Consider the following 23,330-nt stretch of genomic DNA (forward strand, 5'->3'; position numbering starts at 1 on the left):
AACGTATAGACCAATGACACAAAACTGTCACGAATTACGTGCCGAATAACTTCTGGAGGGGATTATTTGGACTTCATGGAGATTTTGTGTAATCGGGTAGAGGCAACAACGAATGTGGCGTAGGTAGGACTTGATGTCGGTGAAAGTTTTCTACCAGAAATCTACGTAACGCAATAAGAGATCAACTTATAAATCGCCAGTTACATTTCCATTGCTGCCTCGTAAGACCAATCCTTCAAATGCAAGCAGAATACTGCCACGAACGGCATATAGAGGAGCAGCATTGTCTTTCAGAGAACAATATGAAGGAACACAGCTTAAGCTAGAGCACAGACTGATTCGCGACGTAGGGGTATCTCATGTTACGAGAATGCATGCATTTACCTGACATCATAATCACATGCATTCAAAGTTGTCATGTTTTGTTGAATAAATAGTCTCAATATTGCCTCAACAATATATTCTTTGACATCAGTGATTGATTAGAAGGCTGAATGTGCTCTTCCTGTTCTCTTAAACCTAAACTGTTTTCAACGAAACTTCTCTCAACCGAAACAATGTTTCGAGACTTCCTATTTGCGCAACATGTTGTAACGAAAGTAACAGAAAACGCAACCTCCTTTCTCAGTGTAGCATGTGAGACTAAGAGGGAAACATAGTTTTCACAACTTAAGAACGTTCCAAAATACTGGGGATCACAATATCCAGACCGACCACCCGCAACGCAAGGCTTAACAACTGCAGGCAAACAGTTGGGCGCTTCTCGAACGCCTTAAAACTTGAAGCAAACTTCACGAGAAGTGGGCACACATGGGTATTATATCATAGTTAGGGCTTGATATCCCCAAATACAATAAGGATTAAACATTAGTATGGGATTGTGACGCTGACTGCAGACGAATCTGCCCACACAGACACACACACGCACGCACACAAAGGCACATGCTAGGTCCTGAAAGAGAGAGAGAGAGAGAGGGAGAGAGAGAGAGAGAGGAAGAGAGGGAGAGAGAGGGGGAGAAAGGGAGGAAGGGAAAGAGAGGGAGAGAGAAAAGGAGAGAGAGAGAGATAGAGAGAGAGCGAGAGAGAGAGAAAGGGAGAGAGAGAAGCTTAGATATAAGTGTGTTTATGTATAAAGGCTCGTGTGAGATGGGTTCAGGCGTTTATTGAAATAAACTAACCACGCAGTGCGAACAGCCCGCAAAAGCTTGTCAGCTGGAGAGCTGAGCAGTGGGTAGTGGGGATGACCAAAAAATTATGTCGACCAAGTACTTTTCCAAGTGAATGGCTTTCATTCGTCGTCATAACGTCAATCTTTTCGCCTCCGCGAAAGGAAGGTGGGCCTCGCCCCGCCTAGTGCTTCCGCTCTCACGCATTCGGCCGCGTGCTGAGTGGCCTCAGACCCAAACAACTGAACAGGAAAGTACCTTCTGATCCATCCACGGTTTCCTCATGGCTTATACGGTGTTTTATGCCTACTAATCACGTTCAGGTGGCGTGCACGCTTAATCACGAGCTTTAAACAAAGCTGACGGTATTTGCATAAATTGAAGCCCGTTGTACTGTGCGTGTAATTATTCAACATCAGGAGTTAAAAGTTCTCTTGCCTTTGTGTTGTGTCCGTGTAAGGAAACCTCAGGAGTTATAACTTATCTCGCCTTTGCTTTGTGTCTCATCCTAGGAAGCATGCCCAATGCACCTTCGTTAAACGAACACAACGATCAAGTTGGGGCTCTAGAAATTAGAACTCAGACGCAGCATATTTCATCACGTTCTCTGAGTTGCATTCGCTGTTCGTTGTGTTTATTTCCATCGCTCAAGACAAATTAGCCAAATGAAAGCGTAGTGATTTGCCCCGGGGATACACTTAACAGCATGTGACGTTTTGCGCCAGTCACTGCACCCTACGGCACTTTGTAATGCATTATAACGAGCTTACTCAAGGCATGGAGCGTCCAAAAGTCAAAATATCAAACGCGGCCAGCCTCTTTCAGCGTTCGAATCTCCGAAGCTTTATGAGCCGATTTCTTACCCGCCCAGTTTTGCTTGAAGAGAAAGTTTAGATATTTGTTCTCATTAGGCGTGCGCTTTGGTATTAGGAGCATAATCAATTAAAGCGTTTTTGCTGCAGTTGAATTGCAAGTTTCGTAATGAACCACGCATGTAAGAATGCAGATCTCAGCCTGATTTGCGCAATACTATCCTTCATCAGGCTTCCTGCGCTGCAAGTTCGCTGTCGAGTGGCGAATTTATTGAAACACTTACCTCACAACCTCACAAACTTAACCTCACAGGACTTCAGAAAAAAATTCGCTGCATACTGCGCGGCCTGAACTGCACAGTGGTTCAAAACCCGTCGGTTTCTTTTCATATGCAAGACCAGCAATTGTAAAGATCCCAGGACCTCGCGGCATAACAGAAGGCCATGTGGTGCGCACTTCTTCATTACATCTCGCTTCTGGTCCCTGATTGATTTTGATAAGAGGTTTAAGAGGTAAGCAATGAAAATGACGACAGATCTGCCTGACCTTTTCACAGTGAAGCGTTGCTGTAGCTTCGTGATGTGCAGTGCTATGGTGTAGTCGAACCATGCGGCTGCACTAATAGCCACGCCACCCGAGGAACTCAAACCAAAAAACAACATTACCGGGTTGTTTCCTGTTCACCTACATTCGCAATGCCAGTCACCATATATGTGGGAATGTGGGAGCAAGCGAGAGCATGGCCTTCTCACTCTTTGTGTAAATTAAACATTAACCGCTTTGTTCGTGCATGGAAATTAACCAATTACAGCCAAAAGAGCCTGACTTTTCCCACTTGTTGACCCCTTCCTTAGCTTCCGTCACTTATGCCGGCAACGTCCCTCGTTTACAGACCATTCATCGTGCTTGCATGGGCACAAAGTCAGCCGAAGTCAGGGGGCTACCGCTGACCATGCAGGGGGCCCCGAGCGAGGGCGCGGCTCGGGCGCACCGGCCGAATCCCGCCTCGTCATGCGGTCACCTCACGCGTCTGTGGCACGGAGAGCCCGGCCCGCAGCGCACTAACGCCTAGTCATCCTGAGAGGGCGCGCCGGTACAGCGGCTGCGGTCAGAGCGGAGGCCGCTCCTCAGAAGGTGTCCGGGGGCGGCCGGCAGCGCTGCTCCCCCCGCGCCTCTCCGGCCTGACAGCGGCCGTCACGCACACGTGCTGGGGTCCGGCAGGGGTGCATACAGGCGGCTTTACAGGTGCACGTCCCTGTCTGGGACGAACCAGCCGCTGTCTATGTGCGCATTCGTAACGATCGGCAGCATTGCCGGGTATTTGTCAAGTTGCGGGATCAGCATGGATCGCGAATGCAACCTCGTATCACGTGTGGAAGTGCATGTGAGATGCCTTACCTCGTGACCACGGGCGCAGCTTAAAGCGTAGATTTTTCAACATAACCATTGCTCGCTTGGAAACATGGTTTAACCAGTATATTGTGGTACATTGAATGTCCATTATTGCCAGAATACGAACGCAAACTCACAGTACCGAAAACAAAGGAGTTAAAGATTGCTCTCGCCTGTGTCTGGTGTGAAATATTTTGTTGCAGACTGGCACTCTGCCGGCAGGCTCTTCAGTGGCCAAATCAAAGAAAGTTTTCGTCCTCGATGGTGTTCTCTGTTCATGGGATAGGACAGGACAATTCCCGACAACTCCGTTTCCGAGCGCTGTGTTGCGGATCGCTGCTGTTTATGCCCATACGCATGATAAGCCAGCGCTTCCAAGCTGGAGGGCGATGTGATATTCGCGGCGGCCCCACTCCAGCGTGCGGATATTTAAACACGAGTAAATTATGAGCATCTCAACGATGCGATGCGAACGCAACCATCAACACGAACATAACAGATGAATGACCATCAAAATGCCTTATGATGACTTCGAAAAAATAATGACACGTTTAGGCCATTCTTGCTGTTCGACAATGACATGTTCCAGGTAATCTTCCTTGATTCGCAGAAGCGATTGCCAAAAATGAAAAAAAAACATGAAAGGTGTCAATAGTGTTGAAAGTGTTTGAATCAGCCCTTAAATCCGCTTACTTCAGTGGGTGCATGCCACAACCGGACCGCTGCATACATCAAAGAGCCAGAAAACAAGTTATGTAAGATGTTACAGCAACGCACACGCAAACCAGTCGAGAACGGGACGAGTATTTGTTGGTGCTTTTGCAAGCATTAAACACCACGCGTTGCACTTGTAGCCCCGTTGCAATGGATGAGAGGACACAACTCAGGCATGACAGAGGCCCTGGCCATATCAACGGCGTTGTCTGACGTGTTAGGGGCGCTTACCGGCTGCTGATCAAGCTCACACTGACAGCCTGCTCACGTAAGCTCACACTGACAGCCTGCTCACGTAAGCTCACACTGACAGCCTGCTCACGTAAGCTCACACTGACAGCCTGCTCACGTAAGCTCACACTGACAGCCTGCTCACGTAAGCTCACACTGACAGCCTGCTCACGTAAGCTCACACTGACAGCCTGCTCACGTAAGCTCACACTGACAGCCTGGTCACGTAAGCTCACACTGACAGCCTGCTCACGTAAGCTCACACTGACAGCCTGCTCACGTAAGCTCACACTGACAGCCTGCTCACGTCAGTCGACCCTGACAGCCTGCTCACGTCAGTTGACCCTGACAGCCTGCTCACGTAAGCTCACACTGACAGCCTGCTCACGTCAGTCGACCTGACAGCCTGCTCACGTAAGCTCACACTGACAGCCTGCTCACGTCAGTCGACCCTGACAGCCTGCTCACGTCAGTTGACCCTGACAGCCTGGTCACGTAAGCTCACACTGACAGCCTGCTCACGTCAGTCGACCCTGACAGCCTGCTCACGTCAGTTGACCCTGACAGCCTGCTCACGTAAGCTCACACTGACAGCCTGCTCACGTAAGCTCACACTGACAGCCTGCTCACGTAAGCTCACACTGACAGCCTGCTCACGTCAGTTGACCCTGACAGCCTGCTCACGTCAGTTGACCCTGACAGCCTGCTCACGTAAGCTCACACTGACAGCCTGGTCACGTAAGCTCACACTGACAGCCTGCTCACGTAAGCTCACACTGACAGCCTGCTCACGTAAGCTCACACTGACAGCCTGCTCACGTCAGTCGACCCTGACAGCCTGCTCACGTCAGTTGACCCTGACAGCCTGCTCACGTAAGCTCACACTGACAGCCTGCTCACGTCAGTCGACCCTGACAGCCTGCTCACGTAAGCTCACACTGACAGCCTGCTCACGTCAGTCGACCCTGACAGCCTGCTCACGTCAGTTGACCCTGACAGCCTGCTCACGTAAGCTCACACTGACAGCCTGCTCACGTCAGTTGACCCTGACAGCCTGGTCACGTAAGCTCACACTGACAGCCTGCTCACGTAAGCTCACACTGACAGCCTGCTCACGTCAGTTGACCCTGACAGCCTGGTCACGTAAGCTCACACTGACAGCCTGCTCACGTCAGTTGACCCTGACAGCCTGCTCACGTAAGCTCACACTGACAGCCTGCTCACGTAAGCTCACACTGACAGCCTGCTCACGTAAGCTCACACTGACAGCCTGCTCACGTAAGCTCACACTGACAGCCTGCTCACGTAAGCTCACACTGACAGCCTGCTCACGTCAGATGACCCTGACAGCCTGGTCACGTAAGCTCACACTGACAGCCTGCTCACGTAAGCTCACACTGACAGCCTGCTCACGTCAGATGACCCTGACAGCCTGCTCACGTAAGCTCACACTGACAGCCTGCTCACGTAAGCTCACACTGACAGCCTGCTCACGTAAGCTCACACTGACAGCCTGCTCACGTAAGCTCACACTGACAGCCTGCTCACGTAAGCTCACACTGACAGCCTGCTCACGTCAGTTGACCCTGACAGCCTGCTCACGTAAGCTCACACTGACAGCCTGCTCACGTCAGATGACCCTGACAGCCTGGTCACGTAAGCTCACACTGACAGCCTGCTCACGTAAGCTCAAACTGACAGCCTGCTCACGTAAGCTCACACTGACAGCCTGCTCACGTAGTTGACCCTGACAGCCTGGTCACGTAAGCTCACACTGACAGCCTGCTCACGTAAGCTCACACTGACAGCCTGCTCACGTAAGCTCACACTGACAGCCTGCTCACGTAAGCTCACACTGACAGCCTGCTCACGTAAGCTCACACTGACAGCCTGGTCACGTAAGCTCACACTGACAGCCTGGTCACGTAAGCTCACACTGACAGCCTGCTCACGTCAGTCGACCCTGACAGCCTGCTCACGTGGAACGGCAGGAAGAATTTCTGCGGGGTTGTGTTGTTGGATTTATGTTGGAGTTATGTTAAATTTATGTTGGAGCGAAACCATGTTAGACCATTTGCACAGTCAAGTGCCATTAAAACAGCGCAGAACCGCACAAATTAAACTGCTTTAATTTTATGGTTGCCTGAAAAATTGCAATCACTTGTTTCCATGTTCCTCACTTCGATACTTCTTTTCGATGGTGTGTTTCAGCAATTAGGCAAAGGGATAGCACGGGGTCACCCAAGGTCAGGTCAGCGCGCCAAGACTTCAAGGGCGCTTAGACCGGATTGGTCACTGTATTGAAATCCTTGTTTTGTCACCGCTGCTCCAGAGTTCTTAGCACGTACATGCTTTGTTTTCGGTATTATTATGAATATGATGCATCATTTTGTCATACTCAGCCAAAACAGTGTTATTTCGGTCGCCTTCTGTGGGTCCCATCAAAGCGTGTTCGTCATGACAGAGGGATTAGTCTCTCGGTTCCACAACTCAAAAAGATAATTGCATGATTTACCCTTTGTACGGATGGGGGCGGTGAATACGACTGTGCAAGGGTTTCTGGGGATATTTCACTGGTGTTTCGTGTAATTGCACCCAAATTCTCAGTAACCTCTGGATCATTCGTTGCGCGTGCGTTACAATTTAAGTGCTCCAAAAAGTGTATGAATCTAAACGCCCGTAAGGAGGACTGCCGGCTCCGCAGTTCATCCTATATTAGAATGACTACGGCATATCTACCGTGACGCATGAAGTGCACCTGCAGAAGGAAGCGCTAGATCAGTATATGCGCAAAACCCACAATCAAAATCATCTACGCTCTGGCCTTGCTAGAAACACGCTGATTCTTAAATCATGTCCAAACAAGCACCGTTCCGAGCTTTCGAAGCTACCCTCATCAGCAAAAAGAATGCCTGACTCGAGCAAACAGCTTAGGCCATGCATCACTTTGGACCTGTTCGGTCACCCAATGACAGCTGGCTAATTTAATGTCTTAAACTTGCCATGGTGTCAAGCTGGCTGGAAGAGTGATATGATTGTGCTGCTATGCGTTTTGTAATTCGAACCGATATTTGGATGCGTCATCTGCTAAATGATAGTTCACTTTTGATCATGTCTCGTAGAGCGTGGCACGTATTTCGTATATTCGAATGTTTTCCGTCCGATTATTTTACCTCGCTTTGAGAATGGGGGACAAATGCCCTTGACCGTTAGCTATCCTTAACTAATATGAATGAAGATAGGCGAACTGATTTATGACAACGAAAACAATGAAGCATGTAATTCGAATAATCAAGTTAACAAGCAAGAATGAAGCAAGAGTGAACATTTGCCATGGCATGTAACAAAATTTGCACTGCTGAAAACACACTGTCTAAGTACACGAGTATATATATATATATATATATATATATATATATATATATATATATATATATATATATATATATATATACTGGATTCCAGGCCATGTTCGCCATGCAGAATGCAGTTGTTTTTTATTCATAATCATTCCAGACACCCTCGAATGTTAATGTCATGCTTGTCATGCTTACCACTGCAATTGCTAGTGATATCAAGCACGCCTATCTCTTCTCGCGTGATGTAAACTCAATGAGATAATCACAGCTGAAACGAACACAGAAACACACGGGTGCGCCCTCGTGTCACGGACACGGTCAAAAACAATGTGCGGATAGCAAAATGGCGACCGTGTTGTTCAGCCGTTCGGTCGGGCCGCCAGCCACCATGGCGTAGGTCAGGATCAGGGTCAGGGTCGGCATGCTGCAGAGCCGACTGAGAACACGTCGGCGGCTAAGCCGTGACCGGCCGAGGGGGTCACCGATCACGGACCATGGCTGGTGAGTGACGAACACTTTCTGACTTTGGAAACGTGACCAGCGCGAGGTTGGCGTTAGACGCTGGCGATGACCGGTGAAGTCCTTTTGGGACTCCAACGCCCCGACCTGTCGTCGGGTTTCCTTTGAAAGCAGGAGCACTTCTTTGCGCAGGTTTCTGTGCTGGTTGAAATTTTGCACTTGCTGATTTCGTGATGTGCGGGACAATCTCCGATTCGAACATCAACATAGGTGATGGAAGACCAGTTCGTTTGTGCCCAAATCTAACGCTGACGTAATGCGACATCCGAGCCTCTCAAAGTCGAAAAAAGGTGAAACTACAGAAGCGAGGTTGCATGGAACTAGACGACCTAGCGGCAGCCGTGCCTAGAAAACCCGCTGTACCACCCCAGATGATACCAAAAGACGCCAGCCTGATCTACAGCAGGCCAGAGAGGATGGTTGCTCGTTATGAAAGGCTGGTGATGCTCTGGATGTGGGCAGTGAGAGAGAAGAACGGTTTGGCATCTGCGCCATGCAAAGGAAATGTGGTTTACAATCCAGAAGGGTTAATTAGATCAAGACAGCTGTTTAAATCGGTCAAACACGGATTAATTATGTTTCAGAAGATACAGCCGAGCACACTGATTGGGGCTGTTTCTTTCCTGCCGCAAAGCCTAAAATCGTGCCGCGCACGTTAGGAATGCTGACTTCACGGAAGATAAACGGTAAATTGACGCTGACTGGCCTGCCAGGCGATATCGGCTGCAATGGGTTCTAGAGAGATGCTCCTGAGCCTGCGGACTGGAAGATGGACCGAACTCTTGGAGATTGGTCTGAGTCTGCCGGCTGGCAGATGGACCGAACTCCTGAAGGTGCGCCTGAGCCTGCGGGATGGAAAAAGAGACCAAACTCTTAGATAGGAGACGCAAGATGGAGGAATTGCAGACATCTGTGCAGTCGCTGTCGCTAAGGCGGCGTTGGTGATGTTCAGCAGAAGCACAGCGATTACGTTAAAACGAAACATACGCAAAACATCCCCACCGCATGCTGATATAAGGCGCCGCGCGCGGATCACACTAAGGAACGCATAATTAACGACCGTGGCAGAAAAACCACGCTAGCCGGTTCAGGGCTGTCTACAGATGCACTTTCTGAGGCACCGCTCCTCGCTCAGTAAATCCACGTACTGCAAGCAGTGGCACTGCATAAAGTTATGCATTCAGTCCGTCTATGTTGATCATGGGAGAAGCACGCGTACCTTTACCGTTGCTAGCAAACCGGCAGACTTTCCTGTATATGAAGCTTGTTCCCGAAATCGAAGCTTCTCACAACTAAATGTTATAATTACATTAGTCCTACGGCAAAAATTCCCACCGACAGGAGTGCTACATTGGTTATACGCGACATTGATTGTACTGCAAAAATCTTACACCAAGTGTAGTTATGCGCGACATTACTTCTACTGCAAAGACTTAAGCACAGCATACGTGCTGTATAACAAAATTCATACTTGACCACCAAAAATTCAACAAAATTCAAGACTTGATCAGCCTTTTCTGAGACCCTAGTTGCACTATAAGTTTTTGCAGTACAGGTAATGACGGGCATAATTTTTAGGTTAAAATTTTGTCGCCTGGCACTAATATCGCGCATAAGTATTTGCAGTAGTAGTAAAGTCGTGTATGAGCAATGACTGTTCATGTTATTGCAGCAGAAGTAATGACGAGCATATTTCATACTTCAAGATTTTAAAATATGCGTTTTGTCGTGTAGAACCAATGTCGCAAATAATTTTTGGTAATAGAAGGAATGTCATCTGTAAGAAATGGCTGTAGAAGTGTTCCGAGTAGAAGTAATGATGAGTATAAGTTTTTGTATCATAAATTTGCCACGTAGCACTGACGTTGTGTAGAAGTATTGGCAGTAGAAGCAATGTCGCAAGAGACCTGTGGTTAGAAATTTTTGTTGTAGCACTCATGTCGTAGAACCCAGTTAGACACCCTTCGACCTTACATGCGCAATTCGAAATGTTGCTCTACTTTAGCAGTTGATTGATAAGTTGTTTGGGTGGCTCTATGCACTTGAGGCACCCACTTAATACGCGCCCGGGTGACCGGTTGATTGCGACGCGCTCAGGTGGGTGGGTGGGGGGAGGGGGAGAGTTTAACTCTTTCCAAAATCTCTAAAAAACTAAGAGAGTTCGAGACACCAAATTCACTGGGTAGGTAACCATGTATGTAATCACCTGTGTGAGATTTTGAGGTCCCTAGGTGATGACATTTGGATAAAATAAGGTCAAACAAGGCCAAACTCTTGACGGGTTCCCAAAGTCTCCTCAGATCTCCTCGTGCCGTCATGTTTAACATAGAGGTCTGTTCTTGGCAAAAGGTAACTGGTGTATATTTCATATTAAAGGCATCATTTGAGATTCAGAAGGTCACCGCGATCAAAACCTTCGGGCTTGTTCGACTGTTCATCTTGAATGAGCATCAAGGGTTACGCAAAGTGGTATACTCTTTAAAAAATTTGATTGAAATATTTTAGGTGGCCTTCATGATGCCCAAATAATGTGCCTTTTGACGTACCTATGATCGAGAAATCCGAAACGAGTGTCAAAAACTGCCCAAGCGCGCAAGTAATAGCGTAACTTGTCCACTGAAAACAGCAGCTTGGTTTTGACCTCGTTCTGGCCAAACGTCAGTGAAATAAGTCGTAACCATAAATTCAATAATCTAAATTGTGTGAGAAACTTTCGCAAAGAAGCAGATGCAAATTTGCATACTTTTAGGTGTCTGCCCCTAGCACTGACTAGCCATGGTCACTTAAAACCAACGTGTAAGTCGTGCGTCACAACTATTTGGAAAACTAATTTCGCGTGTCATTGCATTCATGCACTGCCACGAACTTAGATGAGTGCAGCAAGCATAGAGAAAAAGCGTCAAGGACAGTGGTCGGGGGTGGGGATTCCTCTCCCCTCTGCATCATAACCCATGCTGGTGTCATACGTTAAACCAGCAGTACAATATAAGGAATGGTATGACAACACGGTCACGCGTAGCCTCAAGTCCCTGTCCATGCGTGTTCCCGAAGGTAAATCCCGTGTTCCCGTGTTCCATGTTCAGTAGTTGATGGCCACAAAATTTCGCCAGCAAACTTTCGCCGTCCTTCGTACCTAGCGGAAAGGACAATTTTCAGCAACCACCCGCATAGACATGGGAACGTTTCAAAAAGTGGGGGGCCAAACTCAGGGTGTACTTCAGGAACTTTTTCTGGAAAGCGAGCCCGGTGACCGGGGGCCGGGGGGTAGGGATGGAGATTGTTATCGCTCTTTATTCAAATGTCATGGCTGCTATGCTAGTTATGTATCTAGAGCTGTTTATCACTGGCGCACAATCTTGCCAATTCGACTCATCTGTTATTTGGCAAATAAGGCTATTCAGCTTCCCTAGATTATTCGTTCATTTTAACATTGCCTTTCCTAGGGAGACGAAATTCCAGGAGCGAGTAGGTATTTTGGGTCATTAAGGAAGCATTTGCCTCCACCGTGTAGATGCCAAAGTGCGGCATGGATATAGGCCGGTGAGAGTTTTGAAAGTGGATCGCTGGCTCATGGTGCGCCAGGTTTTTCATGCGCCTTCATTTCGCTGGCTGCTTTTCGAGAAATAAGACTTGTCGCAACATTTTAGGCGGAAACCAATTCGGGAGCTTGAAACTGCTAGAAACAATATGACAAAATCCGGAAAACTGAAGATTCTCTTTTAAGAATCAAGCCACATGATAAGGCCCATCTGTCATATGTTCCTTATCCGGGCCCTGTTCCAGTCTGCCGTCGGTGGTCACTGCCCTGGCCAGGATGTCTTCCGCATGTCTGACCGCGAGCTGATGGTGTGGCTACTGTGTTGCACACTTTTGGATCAGCGTTTCTTCTACGTGGTGTATGAAGCGTGCGCTGGACACCTGCAACAGTATTTTTCCCGAATTATCTTCCCTTATACCACTCCATCGCAGAAAAATAGCCTCCGGGAAGCTGTCTGCCTTAGGTACGGATTGGCTCAACGGACACTTTATTGCCCATCTTGCAACGTACGCGACTTGACTTGCTTTTGTGTGCAGGCAGGGGCGTAGCCAGAGCCTTGCCAAGAGGGAACGCAGGGTGGACAAAAGCCCATCTTATGGTTACCCCCCGAAAAATCACTGGATATGGCTTACTTGTTAACAAGTTACACACTTTTCTTCGTTTTATTGTTATTTTTACCTTGTAACCAGAACAGAAACCAGAGGCTACCGTGGGCTCAATTCCGTTTGCATTTCGGGGTCAATAAGCTGCAGAAATCAGGCGTTGAACGATTGCATGGAAGAAATCACCGGTGCTCTTAATTTACAATGGTTAGCTGACTCTTTCTAAGCCGATAGAATCCAGAAACTTTGTCAAAATGTTATCTGGTTTCTACACACATTGAGGACATCGCGAAGGTAGATTGTAGATCGATATGTTTGATCCAAATCTGAAGACGAAAATTTGATTGCAAATCGAATGGTCAACAATGTGTATTAACATGGCCAAGCCATGTTTGTCTAAAAAAGTTCACCATTCAGTCAGAATCGATTAGTGATACAATTCATATGACGTGGTTTTAACATGCTCGCTAGTAAATTTTAGCAAAAAAAAACTCAACACCAGGCGTTGCAGTCTCCATAGTCCGCGGAGCGTTACCCCAATCGCTGATATTTAGCCGTGGCCCGTCGGTGGACGACAATGATGACGCTTCTGAAATTATTACCTTTAAACACTTCAATCAACTAGTTATAAAAGTTTTGTGGCGTAATTTTGAGCATGCGTACTCGAAAATTTTAGAAATACAAGCCCGCCCCAGGCGTTGCAGTCTTCGTGGCCGCACAACGTCGGCCCAGCAGTCAATATCAAGCTTTGGCTAACGGGTGGACGAAAATGACGACGCTTCTGAGAAAGCATCCTTGGACGCTTCATGACATCAGATCTCGTATTTAGAAGGCAATCTGAGGGCATATTTCAAGCGTGCAATTTTTAGATTGATGAACAGAACGGATTGGCCCCTAAAGCAACGCGAAGTGGGGCTAGAATCTGGTGGTCGAACTAGAAGAGTGAAGGTAAAATCTCTATTTTTCGTGTTTCCGCAGCTATTCATCTGTCCAGAAGACAGATTAATACGGCGCCCGCCGTCTGGTCGCACTTGCAGTGGCCGAAACTTATCGGTTTTACGGAAGTTGCAACCCAGACCATCCCCTGTCCTTGCTCTCGAGGTTGCGGGACGGGCATATTCAAGCCTTTTGATGTAATTTGTTTCAATAATACATTCTGAAAGCAATGAACGCTCTCAGGAAAACAGCATGACCTTGCCCGTTTTCTTAATTCATTTCGACCCGTGCTTGTCAACGACAATGAGAGCCCCACTCTGCTCAACAATAATGAGACCTCTTATTTTATTCCGGGCAATGGGCCTCTTGAGTAGAACACCAGGGGTTCATTGCCGTTTCCGGTCAAGGGCCGAAGGGCCGTTCCGTTCCATCGCGAAGTGCCTTCTGGCTATCATTCTAGTGGCACGGGGCGGGATCTCCTGGTCGATCTGGAGGTCACTAGAAGGATATATATAATGTCAAATTGTTCCCATCCCTGACACGGGAGGCCTTCTGATCCGTGCAGTTGGCCCCGGATCAGCACAGGGACCCTCATTGACACAACACCATCCCTGATCACTGCAGGCAGTCCGATAGTTTTCACATAGACTCCAGTTCCATGTTTTTCTGTGTTCTCTAGAGATATGGAGTTCTCCATGACTGTAGATTGGAGATGAAATGGGGTTCATAATTTGTATTAACATGGCTAGCCCATGTTCGTCTTACAATGCTCAAGATCCTGTCAGAGCTGATAACTGATGAGAAAACTACGTAATATGGTGCTGAACATGCGTGCTCGCAAGTCATAGCATAACAGCCTCGACACCTGGCGTTACAGTCTTCAGGCCGTGCAGCGTCGGCCTCGAGGTTGTAACACTAAGTGATGGCCAATGAGCAAACGAAAAAGATGACGCACCTCAAGAGAGATGTCTGGTGAACTAGGTAAATCGGCATGGATGTTTAATGCTGTGCAGAAGTAAGCCAAATGCAACATTAATCTGAAAAGTGGGGGGGGGGGGGCATTAACATTGCTGGTGCCCCTACCTTGAAAAGTGGGGGGTCATGGCCCCTCTGGCCCCCCAGTTCCTACGCACATGATCAGTCGCCATCACAGCCACGACCGGACGAGGCAATCCGCATTGGCGGAAGCTCCTGACATCTGTGTGCAGAGGCTGGTACTAGAAGCCAATTATTGTAGGTGGTGCTAAAATTCGCTCGACAGGATCACCAAGCGAAAGCTAAACAAACGATGTCCAGTGTGATATAACGGGCCGCTCATAGATAACCTTATGTATTTTTGGAAATATTTAACCCCGCCTTGATTCCCCTTTTGCTCTGCCAGGCCCAACCACTGGCTACACCGTGTAAAGCGTAGCGTCCCCCAAAACGTTCGTTTCACACCTCGTCGACCTAGAGCTGCAAGACATAACGGGGTGCTCCTTGGCGTGAAAGGATACCAACGGTATCCGGCTTCAAGGTTTGAATAGTTTTAGCATTTTTGAATTTGTGGGCTTCAACCAAACCAAGGCGCAAATTGGCACTGTGCAAGGCCATCTCCCGTTTCAGCTACGCTCCACCAAAAACCTTCACCCCCTCCATGCGTAATGTACCTTGTGCCCGGCCCATATCCGGATCACCGAAAATGTCTAAGCAAGGTGCAGGATAGATTCAGATACATACCAGTACCGGTTGTCTCCGTCTATTCACTTTTGACCCTTCTTTGTCTATGTTTATGTTTTTGCAATTTATCAGGTACAGAAGCGCGAAGGCGGATTTAGGCAGCCAGGAGGGGAGGGGACAGCGGCTCATGTCTCTTCCAAGATGGGCGGAGTCGGGCATGAACATTTTCCAGCGACACAACACATTTCTGAACTCTGAGGACAATGTCAGCACATACTAAAAAAAGTTTGGCTTAAAACGCTGGTATAGGTAAAAGAAAATCAGATCCAACGCGTTCTTGTGTTATTTTCTGAAAAGAGTGTTTCACATTTGCGTTTGATTTGAACTGAAATAGCTATCTTGATTATTTTGTGCCTTTCTCAAGACCTAAGCTTTAGCATTAGCTAAATGCCTGTGAAGATGTGCGGATTATTTCGGGGAGACAATGTCAAGGTCACTCAGGCATCCATGACGCTATGATAACGCCATTTACATCTTGTTATTCCGTTGATCATGCGGCGACCGAGCCCAAAAATATTATTGTACGGCCGTTCATATTTGGCGTTCGTGAAGACGGTTTCCAGATATAACGACCGTCGATTGGCCCTTAGTCAATTTTGTAGAAGATGCGATGGCACAATCAAATAATAACGCATTGGGGAGCATATTTACTAAATAGAAAACTGTGTTGTCCCAGTGCGGCCCTTCCCTCCTGTAAGCATGCCAATAGTCATAAGGGAGCTGATTTCATCATAGTACGATATGTGCGCACCGATTGATTCCCCGAATTTGCCACTCATTTATGCATCGTGCTGTGCGCCGTCCCATCCACGTATCAACTGAATCATCGATTGCTGTCGATTCATTGCCTCTATTAACCACCCATTTATTCGCCGTGCTGTCGTTGTCCCGTTCATACATCAGCTTGGTCTAAAGGATTGCAGTTTCCCATTTTCGCGTCGCCAAAATGCCACGGGCTGATTGCTCAGTCACTGGTGGCGGGCATTTCAAATTAACCGGCAAAACGTGCACTCGCTGTGTGTTGCCGGCGTTCATCTGCCATCATTGATTGATTGATTTACTGGTATATTCCTTCATTCGTTGCGGCGATATTTTCACTGAAGCTCACTGTTACGGTTAAACTGCACTATCACTGTCTTCGCGGTTATTTGGAGTCACTAGAGAGTCTGATAACACAGAAGCATCGTAGTCGCATTGGCTAATGGCAATGGTGAAATTAGGGAGATCTGGCATTTGCAGTAGCAGCAGGTGCAATTCCTTTTGGAATACGCAACAATGCTTCAGCGGCGGTTGAAATCTAGAAAACAAATTTTGGAAGGTAGACCATTGCCCCCCTATCATATTATCCCAAGTACAGAACGTCGAGACGTACAGAATGTTCAAAGTATAGAATGTCCGATGTACAGAGTGTCCAAAGCTCGTGATATCCAAATCACGGAACGTCCAAGATGAAAAATGAATTCCAAAAAAGCCCAGAGTGGAGCTGTTTATCATGTCCGAAGTACATACTATTCCAAATGAGAATTATCTTCCAAAGTGGTATAGAGCGGAAGGGGTCCGTGCCATAATGCCCAATGTGCAGAATGTCCACAGTACAAAATGACTAAAGCACAGAATGTCCAATGGACGTATTGTCCAAGGTACAGAATGTCGAATGACCAGGTCATTTAAAATAGGTTTTAGAGTGGTCGTCAGGGTATGAATAATCGCCCCGTGGCAGGCAATGTTGCCCCGCCCGCATGCACAGCGGCCGCGCGCATACAGTCGACACCATTACAAAGACTGATCGCGTGAGGCTGGTCGGCCGGATTGCTAGTATAGGAACAAACTTATATGCTGCTCCTCGAGACAATAGAGCTGGTTGGGAGTGCCGCGCCGAGCACTAGTCATTATTTGTTACAGTTGAGCCCGGTATCGGGTCCCTGTATTTGCGCGACTAACGAACATTGAGAGTAGGCGGAATACGGAATGGAATGATAACCCCGTCACGTCCGAAAGTATCGTCGAAGTCGATAGTGGCATTGAGCAACTTAAGCCGCTGATCCTAACTGTTGATTGTCAGCCCCATACAGCTATAAGTTAGGGGAATGTTAATTAACACATTCCGGTATCATACACCAGCATCCTGGTTACGATTGGATGATTTTCGGCAATGCCAAGGTAACTTCAGAAATGGTTTGTGGTCACCAGTAAAGTTGAATGAATGAATTGATTATTTTTCAATTAGTATGAAATAAACACCCCCATACCCAACAGAGCTGACCGAAACGCAGACTGTTAGATTTGACGTCATTTATGACCGGTTTCAAGTATTAGATAAAGAGGATTATTCAAAGAGCATCAATGTTTAAGGCGATGAATAAAGCGTCATTTCAAGAAGTACTTTACATGAAAACACCCCTCTTTCGCCTCGCACAAAGTCGACGGTTTCGTGCAGCGATTTCAGCGTATTCCACATATGCAGAATGTGGTTCATTTTTCTACGGCTTGTTTTGGACGTGAAGGGGAATTACATCGAGGACGCGCAACACCTCCAAAGTCGTGTAGAATGGAAGGGGTCCGTGCCATAATGCCCAATGTGCAGAATGTCCACGGGACAGAATGACTTAAACACAGGATATCCAATGTGCGCATTGTCCAAGGTACAGAATGTCGAATGACCAGATCATTTAAAATAGCTTTCAGAGTGGTCGTCAGGATATGAATAGCGGCACCCGGCATCCGGTGTTAAGGGTATCTGTTATAGAACAGGCTAGTTGCCCGATGGGGTGAAAAAAGTTATTGATACTTGTACTTTCACCCTTCTTGCAACTTTTGCTCCGTTGGATATTATGAGCTAATTGTAGTGAAAACATAGCAGATGTCTTTTAAAATAAATACAACTTGCATCTAGAGGTTGGCAGGGGTTTTCCACACCATCTTTTCAACCGTTGTCCAGCTCTCCACACTTAACCCCCCCCCCCATACAAACTGCCCCACACATAGTCATCAAACTTGCGGGTACCTTCCAAGTGGCGGATCTGAAATTTCGTCAAGGGAGGGGCCCTACTTCATTGTAGTGCCCACTGGAAACTGGTGCCTCTCCTTCCCCCCTCCCCCCTCCCGTCGCAAAAATGTGCCCGGATTTCGGCTTTTTTATTTTCAGATTCTTTTTATCAGGCAGCTATCTTCCTCGGCACATTGTGGAGGGCTGGGCATAGTACGTAGATGCGTACATGGCGTGTGCTCATTTTTTCCAGAGGCTGGTGTGTCCCACCATTCTGGGCTAAGTATTTCGGAGAAGATGTGGCGAAACAAGTTTAAGTAATTCTTAATGCGATCCAAGTCAGGCACGACAACGCAACTCATTTATCGTTAATTCTGTGCAACAAAATCAGCAAAAAGTGGGTTGCAGTTTGTAGGTCAATGATATTGCAATAAATGAATAGGCGAAATGCAATAGCTTGTACACAAACTTTGAATTGTCATGGCCTTGAATGAAGTGAATCAAATAAGTCGTGGACACTATTCGTGTCACAATAGTTCACTCAGCCCTTTGACTGAAACCGCAACAGACAGAGGCTTTGCTAGAGTTTTTTTTTCTAGATTTTACAAGGGTATTGAGAGACCCATGGATTGGACGCCAGCGTCAATCGAAGCGCGATAAAGAATTTGTTCTGATGTGTCCAAGCGCTTTTCATCAGTCTTCGGGAATTTGTCTTTTTTAGAATCCAAAAGCGAAAGTATAAATACGCTAATTTCAAACACATGCGCTTCCAGTCAAGAAGAAAGAACACCGACAGCTGCGCTGCAGTTTCCACAGGCCGCGCGGGGTCGGTCTTGCACCTAACACCTGATGGTGGTCAACGGGCGGGCGAAAACAATCACGTATTGGAAAGTGGAGCTTTCGAGCGTTTTTTGGAACCAATTTGTACGCATTTGGAAGGAAGCCTGTATCCACCGAGAGCTGGAAGACCTCTTTGGAGAGCGCGTCATCAGCTGAAAGCCGGACAACTTGGGTCCAGGTTACTCTCTGGGTCCGACCACCCTTAATGCTTATCTATGGAGGTCCTAAAATAGCGAGTCAAGAGAAAAAAAAACCCTCAAAGCATCGGTAACTTAAAGAGGTCATTGGCAACGTGAAAAGCCATGATGTCATCGGCATGATAAGAACAGCTGTCACATCAAGGGCTCTGTTACTGGATCCCGGTTTTTTTGGGCTCAGTGTCCCATTCTGATGCCTCGAACATCGAAATTTTGTTTTATAAGTCACACGGACGTTTTATGCTGCCAAACATTACTGGGGCATTCGATCCTAGGGTGGTCCTTACTGCCTCCAGAGAATCCCCCCCCCCCGCCCCTTTGGCTACGCCACTAAGGCCGTCATGCGCACATAATGTTCGACATACCTTTTTGCACCTGGTTGTCTTCGTACACTGACAAAAAATCACACGATGAAGACTTAAGTTACGATCAAAGGGGGAGCAGATCAACCAAATTAACAGGAATATCCAAATTTGACAATGAATTTAAAAAATTGGCATTGCAAGCATATTATTGCCTGACAGACCAAGCAGTCATCTCCAAAACCACCCACCCTACGTATAGAAAAAGGAGCTTTCTCACGAATCGCCATGCAGCTGTAGACAATGCGGCCGATACAACGAGCACGCTGGCATTATCTACGATATACACCAGATGAAGGCATGAGATCCCCCTGTCCGCAATGCATCCTCACATTTTCATTCGCTCGGATCCATTTCTCTCTTACACCCCGACGGGGAAACCAAATAGCCGTTGTATACTAATTTTGCAGCATATAATTTAGAATGTGGAGGGTGCAAAGGGCTGCCTTTGAGAACTAAATTCCAAAAAAGATGTCATTTTAGAAAAGTATATTTGAACTTCGTTCAGTCTGAATGTAATTGAGCTTTTCCACTATGCGCACGCAATCTGCACTTCCACAGAAACGCCTTCGCACCGACGCCGGCAAGGCACGAGCACGTAAGTCTGTGATACAAACCACCCTCTCATTCTTATGAATCGATCAAGTTGAGCAACACATCAAAAACAGTTGGCATTTTTCGTGTGCGAGTGCTACTGCCCAGCGGGGCCTCCTCGGCTCGCTCGGCCGCGACACCACTTCCCTCTCCCCCGGCCGGTCAACACTCAACATACAACGGCAGCGGCTAGTCTGCTCCACCGTCTCTGTTGAGGTCGTGGTTGCTCATTGCATGCCGAGGCATTTCTAGCACGTTACGGTACACCGTCCACCTTAACAACTTCGCGCGTCACCAGGCCAGTCACCGTCCCGTGGCGCGACAATTCAGTGCACGAGCTCTGCAACACACCTTCCACACTGTCCCCGACCGAATCGCAACCCGTCGGACGCGAGAGACGGTCCCCGCACACCAGCTACCGGATCGATCATCCGGGCCGGACGCGTCCTCGCCAGCCACCAGCAGCCGGCAGCATCTCTTCCCCGCACAGGTTTCCACGGCCGGGTAATTGAACGTTCGAAACACTCAGCAAACGCACCACGCCACCACGTTGACGCGAACCGCACTCCTGCCAAATCGAAGGCACGCCGCCGGCAACGCACGAGCACCGCGTGCACGTGCAGGTGCAGTTTCTGACACACATGAACGTCAAGGAGCATCCGAGACAACCTTTTCTACGTCAAAGTTAATCAAATTGCGTGCAAAATCCAACAATGTGTCATTTCGTATCATATTACACGCCATTTTGAGTGGCATGGTCTAGTTGCCCTCCCCTCCCTGCAGCCGCCCCTGGGGAGGACTTCAAACTGTTCAAAAACTAAAAGAAATTTAACGGATCATTTATACGCGATCTCTGGCATTTCACCCAACGCGGGTATCAGTGGAAAAGTAAAACATACGGCGCGGGAACACAATATCTATTCGTCTCAAAAATGTTTGATATAAATTCGTAAAATAAAATGAGGGCAACGAGAAATAGACTTCACAAAACCTTACACTCACATTGGCCTTTGCAAACGTGGCCAAAACCGATGGAAGGGGCGACGGGAAATGCGAACCAGCGATGCATGGAACCGGCCCCAGATTGCTTCATTGCAAAGTGAGCTTCAGTAATTGCAAGCTCATTTCCCTCCTAACTCCGGTTTGCCCCGGCGTTGGAAGTAAATCCGTTGCTACGCGGCCCGCCGACCACGTGCGCGCCGTGTTCACACTGGCGTCGACTGTACGCGCGCTGCCGGCGCGGGAAGGACGCCGCTGCCTGTCAGTAAGGACGATGAGCCACACGCTGGCGGGTACTCAATAAACTATTTCGGACATTTTACTTTGGACATTCTGTAACTTGGACAATACGTGCATTGGACATTCAGTACTTGGGACATTCTGTACACTGGGCATTCTGAACTTCAAACATTGTGCACTTTGCACATTACGAACACCTCCACACTGAGCCATTTCGGAAGCTATTCCTCGTTTTGGACATTTTCTACGTTGGACATCATAGGCTTTAGACAGTCTGTGCATTGGACATTCTGTACTTTGAACATGCTGCACGTTTGGGCATTCTGTACCTTGGACAAAATAAATGCCTCCCGGTCACATTTCCTGATTTTGTCTTCCTGAACTTCCTTCTTCCTGAACTCCAGCTTGGGTTCAGGCCTGCCCCTCGCCCTCCCCTCCTCCCTCAACTTTGATAAGAAAGTAGGCCAAATTCGGGGATAAGCCAGTTGGCTGGTATAATTTGGGGATAGGTTTCGTCATTTAACTATTGAGCCCCGCCCTCTCGCAATTCGTTTTTTTTCTTCAAAACTACGCCTGTGATCTCCCTTATGGTTGGAGGGTAACCGGTGGGTATTTAAACTACTATTGAGGCTGTTGAAATAACCAGCGCACGCGGCATGCTTGACCGTTTCCGAGCAGACTTCAGAACACCTGCATTCATATCACACCTCCGCTCAGTCTCAGTAGCGAATCCAGCAGGGTCCACCCAGAACTGCGCAGCTAGAACACCACCTGAAAGGATACATAAAGTCTTCCCACGAAATCAGTTGCCAGCGATCAAAACCGGTATTTGCTGGGAGCTGACGGGCGGCGGTCAGGCTGGCCATTTCCTAGAATTACAGCCGGTTTCAGAGCAGGCAAGGCATAAGCCAGGGCAGTCAGCGGGCTACGTTCGGAATCGGTCTGCGCTCAATGTTCTCGACCATGTATTACCCGGCGCCTGAGCCGCCTCTGCCCAGCGCTCTGCAGCCTGCCTGTTCAGCGCCTGAGCCCTCCCCTGTCCGACCCTTGCACCGCCCCTGTCAGGTATCGGCTTGTTCGTACTGCTGTCAGCCGTTTTGTGTAAGCGGCCGGCCCTGTCCGCCCCCAGTTGGTGGCGGACACGAACCCTCGGCACACCTCCGGCACAGTCAGTCTCCCGCAGCGATCAAGTGACAGTGAATCCAGTGACATCGCGAAGATGCTGGTCAAGCTAGTGCTGCTGGTGTCGGCGGTCCTGCTGACGCTGCAGTCGGCGACTGCCTTTATCCCCTGCAGAGGCGACGCCGACTGCGGTTCCGGAGGCCGCTGCGACACGACGCAGAAGTGCTGCACCACCGAGGGCTGCCTGACGCCGTGCAGTTGGGGCAAGTGGTGCTTCACGGAATTGCCCAGACCCTGCGCGGCGCCTCCCCCAACACCTCCGCCCTGCTACTGTCCCACCACGAAAGCCTGCAATCACGAGCCTTGGGGGTGATGGACGGAAGATGGAGGGCGGTTACAAGACGATGGCCGATGACCGATGCGTATGCTCGGTGTCGCGACGCGTAGTTGTCCGTGGAGGTACATTGTAAAGTATGCCTCTTACGACTGGTCGAAGCTGAGTTGTTCAGGTTGAGCTCGATATGCATGATAAAGGATGTAGAGCGACGTGCAACTTTCGAGGAACGACAATCTTTTCTATGAGTTTTGATTATTGGATTGTCCTAATTGTGTGGATGAGTGCATGACTTGCAATACAACACCGCAAAGAAAAAGTCTCAAGAAATATCAATCAGTAAGACGTCTTTGGCTGCGTAAGAAAAGGCGCAACGGACGTGAGGTTACATTTATGCGGAAAGATTAAGGCGATGCATAAGTGTCATGGATTGAACGATTGTTCGGACTACCGTCCTCTTCCGCAATCCTATACATTCATTGCTTCTAAGTCGCAGTGGGCAGCAATGCAGACATCAAAGAGGCGTGTGTGCCATGCTCCGCAGTGGTTACATCCAATGTCAATTTTCAGACATAGATCAGCATTTTACATCTATTGCAAATGTTACAGATCCTCTAGAGAAGGGTCACAATTATAGCTAGTGAGTGGAATCACTTCCTAGAAAATA

At 48.1% G+C, this 23,330-nt stretch overlaps 1 long non-coding RNA gene across 1 annotated transcript in view; it reads left to right on the forward strand.

Annotated features, from left to right (window-relative positions):
* The window catches only part of LOC119110853 (uncharacterized), a 79,411-nt gene extending 56,428 nt beyond the window's left edge, over window positions 1–22,983 (forward strand). The window contains exon 3 of the long non-coding RNA XR_005095567.1: window positions 22,337–22,983. This is a non-coding gene — a long non-coding RNA (uncharacterized LOC119110853). The remainder of the gene's footprint in view (window positions 1–22,336) is intronic.
* Window positions 22,984–23,330: the final 347 nt, after the last annotated feature.

The sequence above is a fragment of the Pollicipes pollicipes genome, unplaced genomic scaffold (assembly GCF_011947565.3).
Source record: "Pollicipes pollicipes isolate AB1234 unplaced genomic scaffold, Ppol_2.1 Scaffold_2555;HRSCAF=2994_pilon_pilon_pilon, whole genome shotgun sequence".
NCBI lineage: Eukaryota > Metazoa > Arthropoda > Thecostraca > Pollicipedomorpha > Pollicipedidae > Pollicipes > Pollicipes pollicipes.